Source organism: Leopardus geoffroyi, chromosome A1 (assembly GCF_018350155.1).
Source record: "Leopardus geoffroyi isolate Oge1 chromosome A1, O.geoffroyi_Oge1_pat1.0, whole genome shotgun sequence".
NCBI lineage: Eukaryota > Metazoa > Chordata > Mammalia > Carnivora > Felidae > Leopardus > Leopardus geoffroyi.
The window spans coordinates 100,123,569-100,149,049 of NC_059326.1; the positions used below are offsets into that span (position 1 = coordinate 100,123,569).

Sequence of the window (25,481 nt, forward strand, 5' to 3'; positions counted from 1 at the left end):
TTCCTGCTGATGCCAGAAAAATAATGGCACTTGCCAATTAAAGGCACGTTATTCTCTTAAAATTCAAAAATGTTAATCAGGGTTAACTTTCGCTTTCAAGATTTTGTACTTCCTTTCTTTCTGCCCACACTGGCATCTGGATATAAGGAGAAGCTAAAGCAGCCTTTGAACACTGGAGGAGGGCAGTCTTTCTCACCAGCTTTTGCTCAGATGCCCTCATCTTGCCTTGTTCCTGGGAAAGTGTGTGGTGTCTGCTGAGTTGGAGTGGGTCTTGTCTGTACTAGTGCTGTGGTGTTCTGCTGGCATGCATACGCCAGTGATCATGGATGTAGCCATTGTCTTTATTTTACAGTGACCCCCGTTCCACAGTCTCCTGGGTCTGTGTGTCTTGTTCATGAGTGTCCCACTGGGAAACTCCAGAGTGTTTGCCTGCCTTCTGCACACAATATGGCAGGGTGCAGGATTCTATGAGCCAGCTCAAGGCCCTTCCCTCAGCCTTCGCTGTTACTCTCTCACCAAACTCGATGTGGGGCTTTGCTAAGGAATGTATTCTCCCTGACAGGTTTTGTGGACAGAGACTATCAGCTCTTGAATCATCCCATAACCTGTTTGATATCTTTCCACTTCAGCCCAGGAACACTGACCCTAAGAGGTAAGCTGGAATACTTGGCCATGACCCCTTACCCAATTCGACCTTTCTTGGCTCTGATGCATACAAACTGGAAGAATCTCTCCTTTATTCTGTTGGTTTGAGCCTTCCCTCACACCATTCTTCATCCTTCGCTTTACTATGGTTTACAATAAATATGCTCAGACCTTCACATTTTGTTCTTTATACATAAAGGGAAGTTTAGGATTTACTTTTAAAAACTGTATTTCAACAAGGTCTGGATCTCAGTGCTGTTATTTCACAAAAGACTCAAAAGAATTTGCTTTTAGACTCACGTCTGAGCAACAGCATTTAAAAAAATTTTTTTTAATGTTTATTTACTTCTGAGAGAGAGACAGTGGGGCAGGGGCAGAGATAGGTGGAGACATAGAATCGGAAGCAGGCTGCATTCCCTGAGCTGTCAGCACAGAGCCCAACGCAGGGCTCGAACTCATGGACTGCGAGGTCATGACCTGAGCCGAAGTCAGATGCTTAACTGATTAAGCCGCCCAGGAGCCCCATAAGTGGCACAAAATTTGTGATAAAAAATCGTTTTGAGAGCCAGAGAAAGAAAAGAAACATTACCTAACTAGGAACAAAGACCAGAATTACACCACATTTCTTAATGAAACAATACAAGTGAGATGACAATAGAACATCTTTGAGGTTTTGAAAGAAAAAAAAATGTGTTAGTTTAGAATTTTATACCCAGTCACGATAGTTTTCAAAAACGAAGGTAAAATAAAAACTGTCTAAAAGGTACAAATGCTGAAAGAATTCATCACCAAGAGACCCGTATAATATAAAAATTTACAGCAAGACCCTAAGAAAGAAAATAATAGTGCTGGAAATATGGATATACATAAAAGAAGAACACCAGAAAGGGTACAATTATATAGAGGCAAGTATGTAATATTTTTAAAAATTATTTAAATATCTTTAAAAGATAATGACTGTTTGGGCACCTAAGTGCCTCAGTCAGTTAGGCATCTAACTCTTGATTTGGGGTCAGGTCATGATCTCACAGTTCATGAGATAGAGCCCTGCCTCAGGCTCTGTGCTGATAGCACAGAGTCTGCTTGGGATTCTTTGTCTCTGTGCCCTTCCCCTGCTCATGTGTTATTACTCTGTCTGAATGAATGAATGAATAAATAACTATTTAAAGAGTAATAGATGTGTAATAAAAATGTATGGAAACAATAGTATAACGACCACAGGGGGAGAAATGAAATGTATTATTCTAAGGTTTTTAAACTATACATAAAATTGTCTAAGAACACTTGATAGTAGAATGTGATAAGTAAAAGGTGTATACTATAAATCTGAAAGAAACCAGTAAAATAACAAAACAAAAGGTTATAAGTAATAAGCAGAAAAAAAGGAGTGAAAATTGGAAACATAAAGATACTTAACTCTAAAGCACAGAGAGAGAGATTGAAAACAACCGAAAATTTGTGACTACAAAACAAATAATGTAGGAGCAACTGAATAGATGCAGAAAAGTCATTTGAAAAATCCAATATCCATTCCTGATTAAAAACTAAATAAAAAATACTCAAAACTCTGAATGGACCAGGTATACAAAGGAACTTCTTCAACCTGAGAAAGGGGATTTACAGAAGAACAAATAAACTACAGCTTACATCTCGCTTAATGGGGAAATATTGAATGTTTCCCCAAAGACAAGGGACAAAACGAGGAAGTCTACTGTCCCCACATCTATTCGCCATTATGCTAGAGGATCTAGCCAGTTCAACAGGGCAAGACAAATAAAGGCATCCAATATGAAAAGGAAGAAATAAAATGATATTCACAGATGACATGATTATCTTTGCAAAAAACCTCTTGGAATCTACAAAAAAAAGTTTATAGAAATAATAAACAAGTTTAACACAGCTGCAGAATATTGAATTGATATACAGAAATCAATTGTATTTCTTTATGCTAGCAATAATCCATCAATAATCAAAATTACAAACAGGATCATTTCCTGTTTCTTTAGATACTATAAGTCCTGAAAACTATAAAATGGTGCTGAAATTCAAGAAGAATGAAATTAACAGAAAGATACTGCTTGTTCACAGCTCAGGAGATGTTAAGATACTATAAAGATGTTAATTTGCCCCAATTAATGTATAGTTGCACTGAATCTAAAAAACAAAACAACAACAAAAATATCCCAGCAGGTGGTTTTGTAGAAACTGAGAAATTGTTCATATGGAAATTCATTTGGAAATGAAAGAGTCAGCCACAACACTTTTGAAAAAAAGGAACCGGGGCGCCTGGGTGGCGCAGTCGGTTAAGCGTCCGACTTCAGCCAGGTCACGATCTCGCGGTCCGTGAGTTCGAGCCCCGCGTCGGGCTCTGGGCTGATGGCTCAGAGCCTGGAGCCTGTTTCCGATTCTGTGTCTCCCTCTCTCTGACCCTCCCCCGTTCATGCTCTGTCTCTCTCTGTCCCAAAAAATAAATAAACGTTGAAAAAAAAAATTTTTTTTTAAATAAAAGTAAAAAAAGAGGAACCAAATCAGGAGACCAACACTACCCAATTCGAACACTTATAAAGCTCCAGAAAACAAGGCAATATGGTATTGATTTAAATATAGATAAACTAATCAGTGGAACAGAGTAGATGGTCCAGAAACAAGCCCACACACTTATGGTCAGTTGGTTTTCAAAATGATACAAACACAATTCAAATTATCTTCTCAACAGATGGCGCTTGAACAAATGGCTATCCATATGCAAACAAATAAATTTCAATGTATATTTCACACCACATACAAAAATGAACTCAAATGTACAGTCTAGAACTATAAATTTTCCAGAAGAAAACACAGGGGGAACATTTTTTGACCTTGGTTTCAGCAAAGTTATTTTAGATACAACACCGAAAGCAGGATTCATACACACAAAAAAATTGATAAATTTGACTCTATCAAAATTAAAAACCTTTATCTACAGTAGCCAAATTATGGAAACAGCCCAAATGTCCATCAACTGATGAATGCATAAAGTTGTAGTAAACACACACACACACAAACACACACACACAATGGAATATTACTCAGCCAAAAAAAAAAAAAAAGAATGGAATCTTGCCATTTGCAACAGTGTGGTTGGAGCTAGAGAGTATTATGCTAAGAAAAATAACTCAGTCAAAGACAAATACCATATTATTTCACTCATATGTGCAATTTCAGAAATAAAACAAAGGATCATCTGGAAGAAGAGAGAGAGAGAGAGAGAGAGAAAGCAAGAAACAGACTCTCGACTGTAGAGAACAAACTGATGGTACCCAGAGGGGAGGTAGGTGGAGGGGGATGGGTTAAATAGGTGATGGGGATTAAGGAGACCACTTGTAGTGATGAGCATCCCGTGTTGTAGGTAAGTATTGAATCACCGAATTTGTACACCTGAAACTAATATTACAGTATGTTAACTAACTGGAATTTATATTAGAATTTTAAAAATTTAAAGCTTTTTCAAAAGACACTTTTAAGAGAATTAAGACAAGTCAGAGACTGGGGAAAATACTTGTAAATCATTTATCTGATAAAGGGCTTATATCCAAAATATATAAGGAACACTCAAAATTTAATAATGGATAAACAATCAAAAATTGTAAATAGCAAAAATATTTTAACAGGCTATTACAAAATGATCAACCTCTAATACCGGATATTAGGAAGCAAGAGAAGAGGGTCTCATTTATAAGCTGGTGATTAACTGTTTTTTTTTTTAAGTTTATTTATTTATTTTCAAGAGAGAGAGAGTGAGCAGGAGAGGGGCAGAAAGAGAGAAAGAGAGAGAGAGAGAGAGAGAGAGAATCCCAAGCAGGCTCCAGCTTTGTCAGCTGACAGCACAGAACCCCAAGGTGAGACTCAATCTCAGGAATGGAACCTTGAGATCATGACCTGAGCCAAAATCAAGAGTCAGACACTTAACAAACTGAGCCACCCAAGTGCCCCTAGCATGGTGATTAGTGATAAAGCTAGGTAGAAGGTGTTCAAGTACTGATTGCTTCAGTAGGCTTCCTCCAGCTAGTACCTCAGATGATTAGTCTGAAACTTCTGATACATGCATTATTGTTCTGTCTTCCTTTACATACCCAGCAACTTCTCAATTTTAATAAAAATTAAATTAATTTCTTGGGGCACCTGAATAACTCAATTTGTTAAGCATCCACCTCTTGATTTCAGCTCAGGTCATGATCTCATGGTTTGTGGGATTGAGCCCTATGTTGAGCACCATGCTGATGGCACAGAGCCTACTAGGGATTCTCTTTCTCCCTCTCTGCCCCTCCACTGCTCATGCTCTCTGTCTCTCTCAAAATAAATAATCATTTTAAAAAATGAAATTAATTTCTTTTCCTCTGTCCTACTAGAGTGCTAGACGAATGTCATCTTGCTACCCAAAGTGTATAACGGGCTAAGAGTTTATGCTTTTTTCTAAATTGCCATTTTAAAACTGTTTTCAAATCAACACAAATATATTAAAGCCAATTAAGTATAATCTATCCTGCTGAGTATTATTAGACAAACTCACAAATAAGTGTAAAAAGCCATCTCTGTCATCAAAGAGTGGGAAATGTAGCTACAGCTAAGAAGCAAAAGTTTTCAATGAGAGAAATTAAGTAGAATACAAATTTAGAATAACTGTTCTTTACAGATGGAAGAGGTACTTCTCCTAAGGCACTACATGGTTAAATGTCCCGGGAACATTCCAGACCATGGTTGCCATGAGAAATCTGAGGTTCATCATCATCTGGGCTGTTTGGGGCAGCTTTTCTTGAAAGAAGTGGGCCCGAAATTTGGTCTTGGAGGATTGTATAACATGCACCAAATGTTTGGCCAGGCCTAGGAAACACACAATTGCTTTTAATAAATTGTTGGGCTGATGTTCTCTGTTCCGAGAGTCAATATGTTCAGGGAGTGCTCTCTGCCAGTAAAAAGTCAGTCACTTTAGATGCTGCTGCTGGCAACCCTGCCAGTGGACGGCCCTTCTCCCTGGCCAACCACACAGTATGACCCAAGTCTAAAGGGCTTCTTCAGAAATCGCCCAGCTGTTGGAACTAGAATGGAGGTACGTGTTGGAGCACCTGTGCCTACCCATGTCTGGACGTGGTTATTAGTCCTTCATTGTCCCAAGTGGTAAACTTGTTCACAGATGTTACTGGAGGGAAAGTGCTCAGTGTTTATGCAGCAAATCTGCTCTGAAGAAACCATTCTATGTTCAACTGAGGAAATGCCATAGTTATTTTGGTATTCCTTTAATTTTGGAACCCTCTATTATTTGCAGGGCTGACCAAAAGGCTTTAAAAAAAATCCACAAATAAACATGAAATTCCTGTTTAATATGGTGGATGCTATTGGTTTTTGGGAAAAAAAAAAAAAAAAGAATAGTCACTCTTGAACCCAACCAAAAAGCAAAAGCCCTTTCTGGTATTGACAGCCCAGAAACCTCATGACGGAAGCCTTATTTCTGAATTAGAACATGTCCCTCAAAAAGGAGGCTCTGCAGGAAGGCCCTTTCTATTCTGAACATTCCTGAAACTGGTAGCAAAGAGCAGACAGAGATAAAACAAGGCTAAGAAGCAGTTTCCAAATATCAATCTCTCATTGGCAATCAAGGAATTTCCCCCTCAAAAACATTATCTTTAGCTCTTTTTAACTTAAGCCTTTTCTGGGCTGGATAAACAGAAGAGAGTACATTTGGGTTCTTTACCCATCTTAATGGCTAATAAAGTGTTTATTGTCTCCAGAAAAATAAAGACAAAGGAATAGTAATTTATAATTTTTTTCGTGCATGTATAACCATTGTCTTGATGAATCAAAATAACTCTGGAATCAGTTGGAGTCAGCTATCCTTTGATTAGTTTAAATGATAATTGATGTAGGGGCACCTGGGTCACTCAGTCGGTTGAGCAACGGACTCTTGATATCTGCTCAGGTCATGATCTCATGATTTGTGGGATCAAGTGTCACACTGGGCTCTGTGCGGACAGCTCAGAGCCTGCTTGGGATTCTCTCTCTCCCCCTCTCTCTCTCTCCCTCCCCTGCTTATGCACATGCTCTCTCTCTCTCTCTCTCTCTCTCTCTCTCTCTCTCTCTTGAAAACATAAATAAACTTTAAATGATAATTGATGTAAACCTCTCTGGGAGATTCTTACTTGGGGGCAGGTTGGAATAAGGAGGGGGATGATCTCCGATCTTTGTCTCTGATCAGAGATCTGATTACCTCTGATCTCAAATTCCTACTTCTACTGAAGTTTTAATCTCTTCTCATCTGACTTGCAGTGTATGGACCCTGGCTTTTGCTTTCCTAAATACCACTGACCCAAGGCTGTGTGTAGAGGAGAATTTCCCAAAGATTTGGAACACACATGTGGGTGCAGCAGCATGGAGCCCTTCACAGTGAATGGTAGATATCTGTGTTTATAAACCTACCCTAGACATTTCTATAACCAGCAGGCCCTCTTTTCTAAAATAAAGACCTGAACTCCCCTCCACAGAGCTGCTTTCACCCCCTCTCCTTTTAGATCTCATTACCCCTTCTTTAAAGTTTTACTGGCCCCAAAGCCAAGATCCTGTCGTGTAGTTCCTGTCTCAAACTCACCCCAGACCAGTGCTATCTGGTAGAACTTTCTGTGATGGAAAATTTCTATAACCTGAGCTATGCAATATGGTAGCCACATGTGTCTATTGAGTACTTAAAATGAATAAAATGTCACATTTAATTTTAATTAATTTATATTTACATTTAGTAGCTACATGTGGTATATTGGACAGCACAGCTCCAGACCATTCACTATTGACCAAGAGGCCACTTTTTCAGAACTGGACAGACTTATTAAAATATGTTTCTCAGCAAAGATATTTAAAAACAGCAATAGTTTAAAAACAGGAATATAAAAAACAGGAAAAGTTTTTTTTTCTTTCCACTTGCTAAATATCTAGTATGGTATGTGTCCCTGTGCATGAAACTTAGCCATAAAAATATTTTAAAAATTAGAAAAAAACAACCCGCAATTTGGCCTTTATTATTCTGTTTGCGCCAGCCTCGCCCTCTCAAATACATCTTTTAAAATATATGCCTCTACATTTATTCAATGCCATTGTCCAAATATAAATTAGTAAATCATGATTCTGTGTTGAAGTCCTTGATAAATAACTTCTTAGAGTAGCCAAATAATTTAATAGATCTAAGCCATGGTTTTAAAATATGCGATTTGTGTTTCTAATTTTTCGGATACACTCCAGGTATATATGTTTTTCTTTTGTCAGTTGCATCTAAGGAGGTTTGGCATTTTATACAATGGGAACATGTGCTTGATTTAGGGCTTAATCTTCTTTCCTCTGAAATACTGAATATGGCCCTGCTAACGTACTGTCCTGCATCTGATTGTTACTTCTTTTTGTATAAAGAATCAGTTTTGGAGCACTGCAATTGTTTTAAAGGAAGTATTACTTGTTCCAGGAGTGTAGATTTTGTTTCACAATATGTATTTGCCTTCTACATTCCTTCCTTAATGTTTACTACGAATGTTAATCTTAAACAGATGGATTTTGTTTTTGTGATTGACTGTGCATTTAATAGATGCTGTGAACCCTTCCCTGCACAGAAAGACTTGTGCTTTTGAGCCAAGGCCTGGCATGGTATTTCCTTTCTGAAACCCTCCCTTGTTTAGTTATTTGCTTGTTCTACCTTTACATCTCTTCAGCTTTTTTTGGCACCCAATTGTTCAGGTGTTTCACATGAAAACATACCATTTCTGTTTCTGAAGACACATGCCTAAGCATTTTCCTCTCGTGACTCCAAATTGCCACCTTCCTGGTATGTTTTCGTTCTCACTGGGGAAGTAATGCAATTGCCTTCATTCTGTCTTGGAAACAGAGTTCTGCAAAAGGAACCTTTGTTATTAGACTAATAATTTATTTTCTATTAATGTATCACATTAAGGGGCGCCTGGGTGGCTCAGTGGGTTAAGTGTCTGACTTCGGATAAGGTCACGATCTCATGGTTTGTGAGTTCGAGCCCCGCCCCGTCAGGCTCTGCCCTATTAGCGCAGAGCCTGGAGCCTGCTTTGGATTTTGTGTCTCCCTCTCTCTCTGCCCCTCCCTCGCTCACACTCTATTTCTCTCTCTCAAAAAGAAATAAACATTTTTTTTTTAATTTTTTTTTTCAACGTTTATTTATTTTTGGGACAGAGAGAGACAGAGCATGACGGGGGAGGGGCAGAGAGAGAGGGAGACACAGAATTGGAAACAGGCTCCAGGCTCTGAGCCATCAGCCCAGAGCCTGACACGGGGCTCGAACTCACGGACCGCGAGATCGTGACCTGGCTGAAGTCGGACACTTAACCGACTGCGCCACCCAGGCGCCCCAAAAAGAAATAAACATTTTAAAAAATTTTAAAAAATTGTCACATTAAGTAAATTGTCTACTATTATCCAGTCAATAGTAGCTTGCAGTCTTAGCACCTTAACTTTTAAACTTTCAACTATAACCGTTACTCAGACTCCTATTTCGTCACCCACAATACATAATAATTGGCGTTTAAAATCACAAATACCTTTAGTACATGCTTTAATTAAAAAAGTAACATAAGCGCATGAATTTCAAATGTGGGCTAAAGAAGAAAATAACCCACAGCCAAACCATTCTAATGCAATCCTTATTTTATTTCTTTTTGCATGTTTTCACAGTTAAAATAATGATGTTGGTACAGTTTAGTATCTTACTTGGTAATTAGTTAACATTTTATTAGATGGCTTTTCCATGTTGTGAGTCTTCTCAGCCCTCTTTTTTTCCTAGCCATCATTTCAATTGGCTACATTTTATTCTATTCAGTGGTTCACACTATAATTTATTTAAATAATCCCCTAATGGTGAGCATTTGGAATACATCTAATATTTTAGTCTGATAAAGAAGACTCCTAGGAGCGTCTTTGTGCTTACAGCCTTTTTACATATTTTGTTTAACCTAACAGTGGAATTATTTATCTGTTTATAGACAGTATATCAGTCTGCCCAGATCCATGTCTAGTAGAGTAAATCTATCCGTATCTATTAGTACTTTATTGAGATAGTTAAATTTTAGAACCCTAACATCAGGCAAGGGTACAGTACAGCCAGTTAGAATATTGGGAAGAGACAATTTTCTAAAATGTGAAATATATTAATTAATTTTACTCAATGTGTCCTTTTGAGCACCATGTCAAGTAGCATTCCTGACACACCAAGAAGGCCGACAACGACCATGGGAGGCACCATTCCTATCTTGATGAAGCTTTCTTTAGTATAGGTGATTAGGGACCAGTCTACAGACTGGTCAGTACTTTGAATGGGGAAATAGATGTCGTATGGAAATACATAGATAGGGCTCATCCCCTAATCCCAAAGTCTTGTAGGGCTTCTTAGAAGATATAACATTTATATAAATCATAAATAAGGAAATAACAAAAACCTAAGGTGGTGTAAGGAAAGAGGGTAAATGTACTTCAGGCAGAGATAATGGCACATGAAAGAACATTAGGCAAGGAGCACATGTGGTAGATAAAAAAAGGAAAGGAAAATAGTGTGCCTGGAGAGGGGACTGCATGTAGGAATATTTGAACATTTCTTTTGCATTCGTTTTAACAATCATCAATAATTGGATTTAATCCTTGATTTGTCTATTGAGTTGATAATCCAAGCTTTCTTTCCCACAAAAGTATCCCTGTTCTAATATAAGGCAATGAATTAGAAATCAGTTAAACTGCATCCTTGCCAGCATCAGATGGTATCAGTTAGGTTATTGTAACAGCAGAAGAATTTTAAAAGATATTATTTATGTTTTTAATGATCATTTCAAGGTCTATGGAGTGATTTGAGGGAAACTCCCAAGGGAAGTTCTGTTCAAAGAGAACTCCCATAATTCTTTTTCTGAAGACTGAAATTCCTCTTGTTTCTTTCTCCTTTGGCTTAAAATATTGAAAGCCCTTATTAATTTGTAAATTTATTAGAGGAAAGGATTTCATATTTCTATTCCTTTCAGCTGTGAACACTTTATAATAAATTATTTTTTCAAAGAGTTGTGTCCTTAAAGAATAGGTCACAGTAGAGTTAAATTCTGATTGTGACTTTTGAGACAGAAACAGTCCCTAATAAGGGTTTCCCTTTGGAATGTGAAAGCTCAGGTGTGGGTATTAGACTTCTGGAAGACTTGGGAAGCAGGGGTGGAGAGTGGACAGATTTTAACCCCAAAATGATGATGAGATAGTTCCAAATCATACCCTACTCACAAATTTTCCTAATCCCAGCCCTGTCCGGCATAGCCATTCTAGAAGAAAGTAGAAAATACCTTGGAAATGTAACTTCTTTTAAAACATCAATGTGAGACCTTTTTTGCTGCATGGCTAATTTCTCATTATAATGTGGATCAATAGAATCATGGTTTTCTTCATACTCTTAGGTCATGCCTCAGGAGGCACACCCTGTATCTTAGGGAGTCATGAAGAGTTGCACTAGCTGGGCAGAGTAGTGATTAATGACTTACTGATGTGGAATGTTGGGGTTTGGAGCTAACAGTCAAGAAAGAATTCTTGAGGTGTCTTCAGTGCAAAAAGGTGGTATTATGAAAGCACAGGGATGGGACCCATTGTCATAAAGAGCTGCACTGACGTCATGACAGGTGACTGATTATACACTTTAGATTGGGAGATTAGAGATAACGCAAGTCTCTGAGGAATTTTGGGAGCAGGGTTTCCGGGACCTTGAGGGAGCTAGCTATTGTTCGGAAAATGTCATTTATTACTGTCTAATAAAACCTTAGCCATGAGACCTTTCAGATGTTTATCAGTGGGCCATATACTTGAAGGATGATTGCCAACATATATCTTGGTGGGTAGAGATAAAGGAGGTTCCCAAAGGAATTTCTGTATATTAAAAGAGAGTTACAGGATCCTGGAGGTTGGGGTAATGTTAAGCTAAGATTGCTTTTTGCCTTTAGCAAAGTATTAACATCAAAAGAGCTGAGTTCCTAGAGGAAGGTCACTCTCCTGTTTCAAAGACTCATCAGTGGGCTGTAAGTAGCAAGGAAATATTTCTTTTGCCTTTGTTTCCCACCTCATTGCTGGCACCAAAATTAGGTGGAGTAATTTAGCTTCAATTTGGCTACAGCCATGATCATGATTAGTATTTCCAGTCGTATCATACGATACTTGCAATCCACTGTACTATGGCAGTCATTTGACTATTCTGGTTCTCTTCCTTCTGGATATGTTGTAGTTCTTTCATTCCCTATCTTCTTGTGACTTATGATGACTTACTCTGGCCAATGAAAATGGAGTGAGAGTAATGTATGTCTCTATCATGGAAGCATTAACCGGTGGAAGATGGGATCAAATGGGCTGGAACCATACAGATTTAGCCATCATTGGGAGATGTGGAATTGTGAGGACTTTTGAATGAAGAATACATTCTTGTAATAGTCAAAGCAAGAATGAAATGGACAATTACAAATCAGGATTTTTCTTTCTACACTCCCCTTGTTATGTGGAAAAGCCAGCATCCATCACATTCTTCCAAAGTAGTCCTGAAAGTTCTCAGGAAACTCTTACTGTGTTTTGCAGCCAAATCTTTTGACTTCAATGTGCCATCTGTGATCATCTCTTTTGCTCCAGATCACTATGGCAATGACAATGAACAAAGAAGCAGCTCTTTCAAAAGTGCACGTTAGAAGTGTTCCTGCCACCATACTGCAATTGCTGAGCCAAATGCACTGCCACATGTAAAGGGCAATGGCACCTAAACCAAACCTCTTAGTGTTGCAGTTAATACAAATGCCCCTTCTCATTGTTATGGATGCTTTTAGCGTCGATATAGAAATGCCCATGGAATCCCAAAAATCTCACTTGTATTAGTTTTTATTCTTTTTTTTTTTTTTCCTTATAGCCCTGTCTCTTAGTACAGATATGAGGTCATGGTAGCTAGACCAGAGTGACAGACAGAAAGGGAGCTATGCTGTGAATCATCTTTGCCTCTATTCTGGCACTGGTAGTAGTCCAAATAAACCAATGTATCTAAAAGGACAATATCTGGGGCTGTTTTTTTTTTAAATCTCTGTTGTGGAAGGACAGGCACAACCCCTCTGAGCCAGTTGACCAGTGCGTGTGGCAGAGTGCATTCTTCATTTCTCTATTTAGTAGTAAAATTTGAGTTTCACCTGGCAAATGGTCTTTAAAGGCTTACATGGCTTTTAATGGGAGGTACATGTCTTCTATTTGTTATTTTCCCCTTGCAGCTGGTTGGATCAGAGATGTAATGAGGGGAACTGGAGCAGCCACTTCAGACCATGAGGCAGAAACCCCATCATGACTGGGCAACAGGATACAAGAAGCTTGAGTCTTTGACACTAAAACTGCTTCTCTGTTTTGGATTATTTTCATGCATACTGTTAAATGAGACAAATAAGTTTCTATCTAAGTGTACCTACTGTTCTTTTGTCTTCACAGAAGATAAGTTTGTAGCCTGACTACTACAATGAGAAAATTCAGACAGTGAAAAACAAGCTACCACAGATTTGAGGGGAACAGGAAAGATCAGAGTTCTTTGGGGTGAAAGATCGTTAAGGTAAACCAAAGAAATTAAAAATGCATTGTTGACAAAGTTGCACACACACACTCACACACACACACACACACACACACACACATACATACACACACAGAGTGTTTATTCAGTATTAGAGAAGCAAGTGTGAGGCTTTTCCAAAAGAAGACACATTAGTTAGCTTACCATAATCCTTCAACCCATATCTTCAGATTGTAACATCAAAAGATGCCTTTGAGAGCCAATGAACTTCAACAGCTAACTTCACTTTCTGAGCCCAACCATGGGAAACAACCGATGCTCTCATTCCTCACAATAGTTTCATTAGAAGAGTAAGACAGTAGAAGAAACACTTCAGCACCTTTTGTATCTGTACATTCCCCTATTCCCTACTTCTGTGCCAGGGGATAGAAACCAAGTTGCTACAATCTGCAGGGTAAATTTTCTTTCTGGAAGCACCTGAGTGTTCTCTACTCCTAAAAGACTTGCACCCATACAATTCCCATTCCCCAGGCCCAGTGACTCTCTGCAGGCCACGAGCTATAAAAGATGGGATCTGCCTCTGGGCTGATTGATCAAAACCCAGCCGTGAATGGATCACCTTCATTCATATAATAAATAAGAACTGTTTGGTTGCAATTAACAGACAGCCTGACAAACAATGACTTAAACCATCATGATATTTATTATACCAGTAACATAAGAAGTCTAGAGGTAGGAAGTTCCAAAATTACTTAACTTCAGCGACATAATGACATCATCAAATTCCTGGATGCCTTCTGTCCTTCTCCTTGGCTGTTCTCGGCATTGGCTTCCATTCCTCGTCAATACAAGATGGCTGACACAGCCCCACACTCACATTCTTCTAAAATCCTATTCAAAACCAGGAAGCTGGAGGAAGCACAGGAAGCAGCTTTATCCTTGAGCACTTCTGTCAAAATCAAGGAAGAAAATCTTTGCCGAAAGCCCTCTAATTCCTTACTACTCAAATTGTGGTCTTCAGGTCATAGCTTCATCCTTCAGCCAGCAACTAATTAAAATGCAATGCCCCGAGCCCGATCCTGATTACTGATTCAGATTCTGCATATTAGGATCCTCGGGTGATTTGTGTACACAGTCAAGCTTGAGAAGCACTGCTCTAATGAACTTTTTCTTACTTCTTTTTAGCCAGAGCTTGATGACATGACTTTCCCCATGTGGAAGGGAGGATGGGATAGTAATCATTTTTTTCTTTTTTTCTTTTTTCTTTTCTTTTTTTTTAAGAAATAGGAAAGAGCAGGGGTGCCTGGGTAGCTCAGTTGGTTAAGCATCCAACTCTTGATATCTGCTTGGGTCATGATCCCTCAGTGTTTGGATCAATCTCCTGTTGGGCTCCATGCTGAGCAGGGAGGCTGCTTGGGATTCTCTCTCCTTCTTTCTCTACCCTCCCCCCCCCCCCCCCCGCCACATGTGCGTGCCCTTTGTCTCTCTTAAAATAGATAAACATTTAAAAAAGAAATAGGAAAGACCAAATGAGGTAGGCAATCTTGGGACACCTTCCGGGTCTTGGTATTTCTCCAAGGACAGGGTAGTACAGAGCACCATGCTCCCCACAGTTCCTTGCTGCTCCCTGAGGCTCTCTGCGATCACAAAGACTATGAAAACCTTTCCACAGAATGAAGCACTGGCCCATCGGCAGTATTTTTAACAGCAGGTTGAGACTTTACCCATGTGATTTTGGAAAGGTTTCTTGTTTTTACGATCTTGAGGTTTAAGAGTGCTGAGTAACCCAGGAGAATTCAAAGGAAAAACATTAGAGCTTGTATAATTGCAGGGAAGGTGAAAATTGTAAAAGTACCTGGTTTTTTTTTTCAGTTGGTATAAAATATTTTTTCACCAGAGCAGCTTAAAAAAATCTATTTTCACAGACATCTTTTTTTCTACTTTGCATTGGTTTTCTGGCCTTAGTGAAAATTTACTAAGAACATTATTTATAAAGATGAAGTAACTGCCTTTGAGGATTTGGGTCTAATTTTAAAAATGAAAATTTTGCTATTTTAAAGTCGAGCCATTAATAAGCTAAGGCTTCTTAACTATTTCATAAAGTAAAATTCTTTTTTTTAAATTTTTTAAATATTTATTTACTTTTAAGAGAGAGAGGGAGCAAAAGTGGGGGGAGGACAGAGAGAGACAGACAGAGAAAGACAGAGAATCCAAAGCAGGCTCCAGGCTCTAAGCTGTCAGCACAGAGATCTATGTGGGGCTTGAACTCATGAACCACAAGATCATGATCTGAGCCAGAGTCAGTCACTTAACCAACTGAGCCACCTAGGCGCCCCTCATAAAGTAAAATTCTAAAAAACTTTCCAATGACACAAAGTAAGAAAACACGAGGATAAAATGGAATATAGAAAAAAACAGAAAATAAAGGAAAAATGTGGGGAGACTTCTCAGTGTTGGGGCAAGTACCTTGTAGATGGCAATCTAAGCCAATTTCAGTTTGACTTCCTGGTGATTATGTGATGATTTACCTATATCAGCATAAAAACAACAGATGTCTTTTTTGTCTCAAAATACCTCTGTATGTTTATTTGAAGCCTCCTACATCATCACTCTTTCCCACTGGTAACTTAAAGGGCATTTTGAGAATAGTTTCAGGCTACCTTCCGATCTCCTTCCAACCAAATCATTATTTGTTTAACTCAGTGGAAAATGTATGCTCCCAATGAACTTCTTTTTTCTGTGGCCTTACCTTTGTGATACGACAGAGTACACGGAGTCTAACTCCAGACCAAAAGACCGTGAACCAGGCTTTTCTGCAGGGAAAAACCAGAGTAAACTTCAATATAGAAATAGCTGTTTGATATCACAAATGCTGCAGACACATTCAACAGAGTGTCCTTAAAACAAAAGCACAAATGAACCAGTGGTCGTATGCAGGCAATCAAAGAGTTGGAGGACGTGTCACTTCTTACAACATTTGGCATGTTTTAAGTGCACATAGTTCTCATTGAATTGGCTGGGAGGCCCCTACAGAGATCTGCTGGCAGACTAAGGTGCCCACTAAAACAACTGTGAGTTTCAATAAAAATTTGTGCCATCAGTGCCAAAGCAAACTTGTGAAAATTGTCCACTTTCAGGCAACCCGTACAAAAAAACCTTAGGAGGGCTGAAGTCACTATTTAAAAGGGTCTCCATAAGAGCCAAGAGAAATGTATCCCTGATTTATCTGAATACAGATCCTTGTAAATGGTAAAGGCATAGAGAGCCAAATTTGCATTTGGTACCTGGAACCTGGATTTGGCTCAGCCTGATCTGGCTAGCAAAAACAATGGGGTTCCTTGGTCCTCTTTGTTGGAGATGCTAAATGGAGAATTCAAGAATATGGTGAAACTGGGTCTTAAATATAATGGATTTAGTGAGGAACTGGGGACTTGGGGGGAGTCCTGTTTTTTTTTCTTTCAGATAGACTGTGCCCATTGAACTGAAAGGAAAATAATATTTTCAACAAAGCAAAAGGAAAGCAAGTTCAGTTACGAAATTGGGAAGCCTTAAGAAAATATATTTTTTTTCTTTTTGGTATTTGAGTTTCAGATTCTCGTCAAATGTGAGTTGTGTCCAGTCTGCTTAGTGGTAAATCAGAATGTCACCACTTGACCTTGGCAAAGTTACCTGGTAATGAGGATGAAAGGTGTATGGAACAATTTGTGTCTATCTGAGTCACGGAGTTTTCCTTCCACAGCACAAATGTGTCATCTGTTTTGTCATGGCTCATCTTGAGCAATAGAAGCTGAGATGACCATAAAGAGGAATGGGAAGGGCACCAGCCTGTAGGGCATGAGGCAGTATTCACACATAGGTATATGTCTGTCCTTGCACAGGCTTTCTGGGAGGATGCACAAGAAACTAGTAATAGAGGTAGCTTCTGGGGTAGGTCTTGGAGTGGGACCTGGTGAGTCAGAGGTGGGAAAAAAATTTATTATTTCATGCATATTCTTTCATTTTTCATATATATGCATCTCCTACTCAAGAGAACCTATACATACTGCCTATGTGTGTGTGTACATGTTTACACACATACATATGTATTGCTCATTGAAAAAATGAATGTAGTAGCAAACGGCAGAGTGAGCAAAGAAAGACCATATTCTTCTTGGCTTTACATTAAACTCTATGGGTCGTTTTCTCCCTCTAATCTTAGACGACTCTTCGAAAATGAAGAGGGATAAAATTTAGACAATAGACATGGCTAATGCCTGTTAAAGCAGGGACTCCACAACTATAGAACATAAATGTATTCATTTTGAGTCTGATATTGGAGAGATAATACATTGTTAACAGTACGAACCCCAGGCAGTACCTCACTAGCCGAAAAGTTCAAAATTCAATGGTTGTGAGGGAGCACCTGGGTGGCTCTGTTGGTTAAGCGTCTGACTTTGGCTCAGGTCATGATCTCACAGTTTGTGAGTTCGAGGCGCGTGTCGGGCTCTGTGCTGACAGCTGAAAGCCTGGAGCCTGCTTTGGATTCTGTGTCTCCCTCTCTCTCTGCCCCTCCCCCACCCATGTTCTGTCTCCCTCCCTCTCTCTCTTAAAATAAATAAACATTAAAAAAAAGTTTTTTTTAATTCAATGGTTGTGTTTGAGTAGCTGCCCTGAGAAGGAGCATTAGGGAGGAAAGGGAGAAGTTGGAGTGCAGGCTGTGGGGACAGGAAAAGCATAGTGGCTGAAGCCTTACAGGATGTAACAAACAGGTCACATTCAAAGGTGAAACTGGTTACAGCCATGTTCACCCCCCTGGGATCATCACCCCTCAAGAGCCTCAGCTGACAGTCTGTACTTCATCTAGGAGTGAATTTTGGTATGGCTGCCCTTGACCAGCCCAGTTGAACTTGTCTTAAGATTTTCCTGTCCCCAGGCTCTGGCCCTGTATCTCAAAGTACATGCTTGCCCACACTTGACAGTTCCTAGCTGTATTCCTGCCCACTCTAATTCCATTACACCTTTCATGGCAGAAGACCCATCTCAGCTCCCTATCCTTGCACTTCCTGTAACTGACTAAATTTTACAGTGCAGAAGTGATTTTATACTCAGTCACATACAACACAATGTCTGCCGCCTCGCTGCTTGGGTAGGTGATGTGGGAAAGAAGTCAGACGGGCAGGGGCTGTGTTCACATTTCCAAGGTGGCTTCATTTATTGGTTGCAGAAATATGACTAAGCTCCTCAGGTTTTCTGTGCCTGCTGCTTCTTTTGTAATGTAATCCCTTAGTTATGCACCACGAGTCTGAAAAGAGCCCATGGACCTGGCCTTCTGCAAAGAAAGCATTCTTATTTGAGCATGCAGATTGTTTAGTGCACAAGGCTCAACCTTGGCCCTACTGACCATTCACACCAGATGATTCCTTACTGTGGAGGGCTGCATTGTGCTTTGTAGGATATGTTCAGCTGCATCCCTGGTCTCTACCCACTAGATGCCAGTAGCACTCCCACAACCCCATATGTGACAACCCAGAATCACTCTGGACATTGCCAAATGTCCCTGAGGTACCGGGAGGAATCATCCCCCATTGAGAAATACCGATTCAAAGAGTGAGTTTTCTCTCAAGTTTTATTTTGGTTCATATAGCCAGACTAGGGTTGGTGTCTGGACAATGTTGTCTTTTCCTGGTGCCCCTTACATTGTACCCTCAATCTATCTTCATTATGTACCTTGCTAGGGTACGGGGGACATGGTCTGCTGTACTCTGAAAGCTTACGGGTTGGTCTGAAGGGATGGTCTGCCTGTACCGTGATGAGCCTCTGCAGGGCAAAAACAAAGTTGGTCTTCCTGACATTGACCTATTCCTTGATAAAGCTTTCATGAATTATCATTCTACCCAAGTTTCTGTCTTAGCACAGCTCTGCAGGAAATCGAGGAGTGAAGAGGGACAGAAAACTGCATCCTGTGGGCTGTGAGTGAGGCTTTGGGCTCTTCACCTCTTTACTGGATTATATTTATATTCATCACATCTTAAAGTTAGTCTGAGGAATGTGTACTTTTTTTTTGTAATCAGTAGGGTGGTTAAGAGGAGAGAATTTCTAACGGGTGGGAAGGTGACCATGTTAAATATGTCAATGTGATTGAGGGTGACAGAAAGTGGAAAAACCCTTAGATGAGTTCATTGGGATGCCACTGATGATGTGCTAAGAAGATGCTTCAGGGAGAGAAAGGGATAGAAACCAAATGATTGGCCATGAAGGCATAAAAATGGAAGGATGCTATGAGAAGGGAGGCATTGACTTGGACCACTCTTTATCAAGAAGAGTGTGTGTGCATGGCTTATTACCTCTCTGAAGTCTGAGGGGAAGAAGACAGTAGAATGGAAGAAATCAAAGGTGCTAGAGAGATAGGACTAACCAGGGAAGCCAACTACCAGGGAAGAAATACTTCTCTCTCTCTCTCTCTGACATCTATGGAAAGAATAAGAGGGAATCCCCTTTATAACTTACTGTTTTCAATTAAGAGACTAAAATGCCCTTCATAAAATGCCCATGGAAAGGTAAAATATTAGACTGTTATCAGCCATGAACACTCTAATTTAAACCAGCTTTGGAAATCTGTGGGCAATAAACTGGTGATTAAGTATTTATTAAACATTTATTGCTTGCATGCCATAAGGCATTGGACCTCTGCCCATTCTCTGAAAAGAGAGGCAAAATTATTTCAAAATGTTTATAGTACAGTAAGTAGAAAACTTTAAGGATTAATCTGGTCTTAACATCTTGTAACTTTGCATTATCTTTAAGCAAGCCGCATCGTCATTTTCAGCAACACAAAAGGTGGGTGCCCCGCTTAGTGGGTAAAAATTTGCTGGGAACCTGCTATGTACACGTTCTGTGTTTGGCTGAGTTTAGTGGGTGTTGAAAAAGAGGAAAAGAAGCAAGATGAACAGATGCGCCAGAATAGCTTGGAGAGCCAGAATTTGTGAAGAGTTGTCCCGATTCACAGCAAATATTTAAAACCTAGCATCTCAGGTGTCTGCAAGAGGAGGATTTACAACACAGTATACCCAAAATATTTTACTATCAGTGGACACTTAGAATACTGAAAAAAAATCCCCCGTCCATAGGAAGAGAGATCAAAAGAAAGAAAGCCTTCTCTCCACCCCTGGAAATGTTTTTTATTATGCCAAGGATAAAGCAAGAGAGTCCTTGGACTTTTTTTTTTTTTTTTTTTTATTCTCGGAGTCTGAGTTTGAAATCTGTGACACATAAATAAATAAGTTAATGTCCTCTGCCTCATCCATTTAAAAAAGTCAGACCAATTATGTATTTTTGCCTGAAGATAGTTGGCAGAACTGAAGGCTATTTTAAAGCCCACTTCAGCTCCAAGAGTTCTGGTTCTATGATAAACCGCTCAAGTGCACAGAAAATACCATACCCTCGTTGGCCTTCGCAAACAAATCCACTTTTCTCTTGAACACAGTTGAAGGATGATTTGCTGTGCTTTTTGTTTTGGAAGTTTGGGAAGGTTTCCATGGTTTCTGTGTCCTCTTGGTCTCTTTTTCTGTGTATCAGCTTGACCATAGATTACCAGAGGCCAACACTGTCATTTCCTTGGATGTATGTCCCTCAAGCATGCATTCCACAGAGGCGGTATAAATTGGCTTTGGGGGTGACATAATTGTAGATAATATATTGGTTTATGGTCTACCAAGGGGCCATAATACATAATCAGACATAAAGTTTATCTGTGGTATTAAAATTTCCTACTTGGGGGGTAATTAGCAAAAAATATATATATAATGACTTGGAGAGAGAACAATAATGAAAACAAGGGTAAGCAACACTGTCGGGGGCAAAGAGTCCTCAGGAATTTGAGATGTGTTGGGCAAGACTCCGGCGCGTCAAATACGCTTTTTTTTTTTTTTTTTTTTTTTTTTTTTTTTTTTAGTTTTAAAAGTCTATATTTAAAGCACATCCCCCACCCTTTCTTTCTAATCTACCACAGGACACTTTCTGCAAATGTTTAAATGTAGACCTTTTCAAAGTCAATGCAGTATGTAAAATTCAACTTATGCAGAGTCTTTTCTGGTGACAGTAGGCATATCTTGGAAAGTGACTCTGCCTTTTGAGGTCAGCCTATACTCTATGGCTTTCTGGCCGCCAGGTCTTGAAGGAGGCAGTGGAAAAGGAATCATCGAGCACCAGAAAGACATATAATTTCATTCTCAGGTTTGTTTTAGATTAGCCGATTAGCCTGCAGCTAAGGGCAAGTCACTTAAAGCTTCTAAACCCTTTTCCTCACCTGTAAAACAAGGAAACCAGTGATTTACCTTGTGGGGTTGTTGAAGGGTTTGAGATGAGGGGCATGTGCTATTTTTGAGTTAGGTAGAAAGTCAACAATGACTGGATAGAAAAGAACAAGATACCCAGTGGCCCTATTTTGCCAAACTTCACAAATGTCCCGTTTGAGCTCCTGCTGCTGTCATTAAAAAATAAATAAATAAATAAAATAAAATAAAATAAAATCTTGCATGCATAATGTAGCCCCCTGTCCAGTTCCAAGAATGAAGTATTCAAAAGCATTATAGGTAGCTTTCAGTGTAAGACTGGGACTTTGTGTCAACAAAGGGACATCAGGACCATCAGAGATGCCGGCAAGGAGCGATATTTCTCCTCCATAAAAATCACCCATGATTTATTCCTTTAATGAAAACATCAGGGGCTTGTGCAGGCACAATAGCTGTGATTTTATGAAGGGAACATAAGCCAGAATTCCTTGTGGTGGGGCTGTTGCCACAAGGGGTCAGATCTAGATTATGGGTGGAGCCTGGCATCATCCTATGGTGACACCAACATGACTCGACAGCAAATAGTTTGAAATAACTCTCAACTGTTTAAGGTGAGAAGAACTCACACAATACCAAGCCACACTAAGCCTGTGTAAGTAAGGGCTTCAGTGTCTTTGATCTGATGTTGAGTTGAGTATCTGGAGAGGGAAAAGAAAATGAACCCAGTTACCTTGAAGCTTACGCTCGGTGCTCTTTGTCCACTCTGCACATGTGAGCACTTTAGCTGTTGCCACGAATCAAGGGCTTTCCTCCCTGATGTTATAAATAGGGATGAGTAAATATTTTGGATTCATCAGCCTCCAAGTATTCTTCAGATGTTTTAGGTTCGAGCAAACAGACTACGTTGTGCTGAGTACATTCTCCCTTGATTTTTTTTTTTAAGGACCTTGGGTGATTTATGGGAAATGGAATCCATATGTTTCTGCTTCATTTACACTCTAGTCATCAAAAGGTTGTGTTGTAAGAGCTATTTGATGTCCAAGATGCCCTTTGAGCTTGGTTTTGTTGTTGTTGTTGTTGTTGAAGTGTAAGCTGCTTAAAAGTGTTGGTCCCTTTAAAAGGCAGAGAAAGAGAGAGGCAGAGAGACTGGGAAGGCCTGTTTTGCCAAGATGAAATAGATTTGAACACCAGGAAGTTCGGTTTAAGCTGAAACTATAAACCCATGAATTTCAAATGGGTCCAGAATTTGCAAGAAAACAAAGTCTCCTCCGAGGCCAGTTTCAGGAGCAGCTCTGATAAATACAGAAAAGCAGCTAGCAGCTCACAACCCCACTGGGGAAGAGAGGGCTGTGAACGCTGTTAGCTGCCCAGCTAACACATGTGCCCACTGCTGGGGAAGCTGTTGTCTCCGGTCCTCGGGAGAGCAGTGTCTCCAGTCCAGATCAAGAACTCTTTGCCCTATTTAAGCATGGCAGTATCTGCTCTCCATGTTTTCCCGGGGCTGTCCTGCCCTAGGCCAACGTTTCCCATCTGTTCTCCTGCCATCTGGCCCAAATACCTGGCCACTGAATGGGATCCTGTGTGTGCATTTGGGACGGTGTTTATTTATTGGGCAATTTCTTTAGAAATATCTCATTGAGCTCACAATAGGACCGGGAAAACATGGAGTTTGAGTAAAGTACAAAATAGGTTAACTAGGGACCTACAAATTAGGAAAAAGCCAATGTAAAACCAAGATTTCTTGGGGCGCCTGGGTGGTTCAGTCAGGTAAGCAACTGACTCTTGGTTTCAGCTCAGGTCTTGATCTTATAGTTCATGAGATCGAGCCCTGGGTTGGGCTCTGCACTGACAGCCTGGAGTCTGCTTGGGATCCTCTGTCTCCCTCTCTCTCTGTCCCTCTTCCATGCTCTGTCTGTCTCAAAATAAGTAAATAAACTTTCAATAAATTAGTAAAACTAAGTTTTCTTTCTCTCACTCTTAGAGCAGCTCTTAAGTCCTTTTAGGCATGCTTTATCACTTATCTGTGGCATTTTATGAAAGGTTTCAGAAGAAAAACATCCCAGTTGGAATTATTTTATGTGATAGTATAATTGAAATAGCATTAAATCTCTGTAGAGTATGTGTGTGTGTATATGTATTTGTAGATACATATATATGAACATATATGAATATATATGTATATATATGAATGTATATATATGTGTGTATATATATATTCATCTTTAGAGCATTATAGTTGTTAGAATATGGAACTTCATTATCCACAGGGTCTTTAGATGTGGTATGAAGTTTTATGTGATAGTATAATTGAAATATCATTAAATCTCTGTAGAGTATGTGTGTGTGTATATATATGTGTGTGTGTGTGTGTGTGTGTATGTGTGTGTGTGTAGATACATATATATGAATATATATTCATCTTTAGAGCATTATAGATGTTAGAATGTGGGACTGCATTATCCAGCAGGGTCTTTAGATGTGGTATGAAGTCACTTCAACAGAATTCACAGTCCTGTGAATTACCTATATATTTTATTTCAGTTATCTGGGGGTAAGGGAGAGTGTTTTAGAATCTTAGAGGTTAGGGTTTTCCCCCCAACTCCTACTCTTAAGGTGTTATGCCCAGAATTCGTGATCCCCAAATACCGCCAGGGAGCCGAGTCCGATGCAAAAGCAAAAGAGCCTTTATTCGAGCTAAAGCAAAAGAGCCTTTATTCGAGCTAGCTCGAGCTCAGTCCCCTACCTGCACCGACGCAGCGGTGAGATACCAGGGAGAGAGAACGAGTTTCAAAAGCACAAAGGTTTTTTTGGGGCCTAGGGGCAGTTGGTGAGGTAATGGCTATGGCCTCAGCTGATTGGCTGGGGAAGGGTCCGAGTCCTGTTAGGCAGGTGAGGGGGGCGGTTACTCAAGGGGAGGAGGTGTGGTCAAGGTGAAGGACACAGAACAAGATGGAGTCGGCCAGCGTAGGCCCGCCCTTTCAATGGAACGTTTAGCAGAATATTTCCAACATCATTATCCAGTAACTACTACAGTTAACATTTGGGTGTCTGTTCTTTGAGTCAAGCATGTGACTGTGCACACACATGCACACACAGAGTTTGATGAGATTGTAGTATTTCTTCTGTTTTGCAGCTTCTCTTTTCAAAAATATACAGCAGCCTTTCCCGTGTTTATAAACTGTTTTGCCTCCTGAGCTTTAGTGCGTACAGACTATTTCATCGTAGGAATGTACCACAATTAGCTTAATGTCTCAGAGTATTTTTAAATACGGGGCTTAAACAAATAATTCTTTCAGATACATTCTAAAATGTTTTTAAAGTTGTTTGCTATAATGGCGTCTGGGTAACTCAGCTGCTTAAGTGTCTAACTCTTGATTTCAGTTCAGGTCACGATCTCACGGTTTGTGAGTTCGAGCCCAGTGTTGGGCTCTGCACTCACAGCATGAAGTCTGCTTGGGATTCTCTCTCTCCCTCTCTCTGTCTGCACTCCCTCACTCGTCTCTCTCTGTCTCTCTCTCTCTCTCTCTCTCTCAAAAATAAACATTAAAAAAATAAAGTTGTTCGCTATAACTTAGGACACATTAGAAAATAAACTACCCATAACTTCTACATCTTATATGTCCTTATGCATGTACTCTTTGAGAGCCATATTTGGAGAATATCCATCTCTGTCTTTAAGAGTCCAAGCTTCCTCAGTATACATGATGCTTTTTAAAGACCTTAGAAAAGGTCAGTAAGATAATCAGTAAATTTTGTTTCTTCCTCCTTGGAAAAAAAAGTTTCCACTCCATTCCCACTCTAAGAAGAGCCTTGTGGCTTCAATTCATGCACCTCTCTCCTTTTGGATGCTTAGTCCATTGGTAAAGTTCCTGGAGTCACCTTAAAAGAAAGCTGAAATCCATACCTATTTTACTGTTGGTTTCCAAGTTCCTTCACCCCTTGTTGTGGATCTTTCCAATCCCTTACTAGAGAACTCAGTCGTATCCCTT

The 25,481-nt window shown here is 39.7% G+C and overlaps 1 protein-coding gene and 1 long non-coding RNA gene across 2 annotated transcripts in view; one reads left to right on the top strand and one right to left on the bottom strand.

The window, feature by feature from the left end:
• Positions 1 to 275: 275 nt before the first annotated feature.
• The window catches only part of LOC123602343 (zinc finger protein 474-like), a 139,012-nt gene continuing 113,806 nt past the window's right edge, over positions 276 to 25,481 (top strand). Inside the window, exons 1-2 of the mRNA XM_045486863.1 lie at positions 276 to 652; positions 6,946 to 7,069. The gene's annotated coding sequence lies outside the window, so the exon portion shown is untranslated. The remainder of the gene's footprint in view (positions 653 to 6,945; positions 7,070 to 25,481) is intronic.
• Positions 13,907 to 25,470, bottom strand: LOC123602355. Its single transcript, XR_006714456.1, has 4 exons — positions 25,397 to 25,470; positions 22,223 to 22,305; positions 15,972 to 16,035; positions 13,907 to 14,171 (listed from the first exon to the last, which is right to left on the bottom strand). It is a non-coding gene; the product is annotated as an uncharacterized LOC123602355 (long non-coding RNA).